At 40.5% G+C, this 2,198-nt stretch overlaps 1 non-coding gene across 1 annotated transcript; it reads left to right on the forward strand.

Moving 5' to 3' along the window:
- Positions 1 to 1,471: 1,471 nt before the first annotated feature.
- TRNAV-CAC lies at positions 1,472 to 1,544 on the forward strand. The gene has a single exon. It is a non-coding gene; the product is annotated as a tRNA-Val (tRNA).
- The last annotated feature ends 654 nt before the right edge of the window (positions 1,545 to 2,198 follow it).

Genomic DNA, 2,198 nt, shown 5'->3' on the forward strand with positions numbered 1-2,198 from the left:
TCTACAAAAGAGCCTTACAGAAACAGATGCTTGATGCCAGAGCCATGGGCTCAAGCTCAATGCCAAGAAATGTATAGTTATCCCCTTTGGGAAAAAACATGTACCCATGAATTACCACATAGGTGGCAGTACACTAAACACTGAAAGTGTGATAAGAGACTTAGGGACACAGGTGGACAGTGGTCTCACCTTCGATAACCACATCGCCACAACAGTCAGGAAATCCTTCTATGTTGCACACCTCATTACTTAGGGCTTTTCAGCCAGAAAAAAGGAGGTCATTGTCCCACTGTACTCATCCCTCATTAGACCCATTATAGAATACAACGTCTCGTTTGGTATGTACCTCTCAAGACATCTGCAACAACTGGAAAGGCCACAGAAATACCTCACTAAAAGAATCACTGGCCTAAAGCAGATGCTCTATGCTGACCATCTAAAAAAAACTCCACCTAAACTCTGTTGCATATCGTCTACTCAGAGGCGATCTCTGCTTAACATACAAGGCCATGTCAAACTCAGAGCTGTTGGACATGCTACACTTAAAGAAATCCCAATCCCTCAGAGCCATATGCTCCATGGATCTAAACCTTGTAATCACAATGAACAAAACATGCTGGAGGGATAGGTTCCTGTCCCAGAGACTCCCCAGACTCTGGAATAGATTGCTCCTACCTGTCAAGCAGAGCACCTCTTTGTCCCTATTCAAAAGGAACCTTGACGATTGGATGGGAGAAAGGAAATTCACCCCGGGGGTCACATCATTCGGCCTGCTAGACAGGGGTCCAGGGAAGTAAATACTGTGGGAAGAAATAGCCAGGGAATTGTTATGGCTAGGGGCCCAAGGGCTGATAGCCTAGTACCAACCTATGAACCACACAGTGATACTCAGCACTATTTTCATACAGATTTTTTTAAGAATGTTAAAGGTCATGGTCCTGTTACGCAAAAGGAAAAGAAGACTCATGAACTTCCCTTAGATCACACCTTCTGCCAAGTTTATGATGGTATGTAGAGTTGCCCTTTCTCTATATATTAGCACTAGGAAGCTAGAAACTGACCATGCACAGTAGGAACAGGAGGTTCAATATGTATTAATAGCAAATAAATCTGTACCATATAAAAAGTTCTGCAATTGCAATGCTAATTTTTTCATTCGCTTCATGTTTCAGAAATTGCTTTCACACTGGAGTGCAGATCAATATGTACAGACAAATTGCTACACAAATTGGTAAAGCTTTCTGCAAGCTCCACTGAATACCAAAGATCAATACTTATTCACTTTTCCACTAATGAGGGACTTGAGCTGTTGTACCTTTGTATAAAGGTGGTGTCTTACAAGCTCTCAGAGCAACTATCTTATTGTCCTTCAGTTTCCATTATCAGAAGGACTGAAGAAGTGTGTATATTCACAATCCTTTTAGCATTTAATCATAAATAATCACATTTTTGATACATAACATGGCAAGCAGGTTCTGTAGTGTAGTGGTTATCATGTCTGCTTCACTCGCAGAAGGTCCTGGGTTCAATCCCCAAAGGAACCACTATAGGGAGGGTGGCCTAATGGTTAAGGTGTTTGCCTTACAAACACAAGGTGCAGGGTTTGAGTCTCACAAGGGATAATTGGCTAGGCTTAAAATGGCTTGCAAGGGCAGTTAGCCTAGTACTAACATATAAACCTATGATTTGCACCTGCCTGTGGAACAGAAACTACTCATCTTTATGTCGTTAAGTTAATATGTTGGCAACTAAACCCAGACAAGGAGGCAGAGTCACTTTTTTTGAATTCATCAAATGAATTTGACACTGTGTATCATGATATGTATTTGAAGACCCTAATTCTACATACCACACATAATCATACCCAAAAGGCCACGACTTTTTGGTCAGTTTATGATGGTTCACTAGCTACATAAGAAAAAGTTACCAAACTGATAGAAGGAATATTGTTCTCTCTCTTTTTTTGGCAATGGTACTTAGTATCACACATGGTTCAATATTAGGGCCATCCATTTTCACCATTATTATTAATGACATAACAAAATACTGTAGCTACATCACCATGGTATGGTATGGTATGTAGATGATGCAACTATCTTCCTTGTAGAAGACTCGATCTCTCGGTCCAGTCCTAGGTTAAATCATTTGCTCTATACATACATACATACATACATACATACAAATATTTCAAGCATGGG

The sequence above is a fragment of the Protopterus annectens genome, chromosome 17.part0 (assembly GCF_019279795.1).
Source record: "Protopterus annectens isolate FY-2018-M chromosome 17.part0, PAN1.0, whole genome shotgun sequence".
Lineage (NCBI taxonomy): Eukaryota > Metazoa > Chordata > Ceratodontiformes > Protopteridae > Protopterus > Protopterus annectens.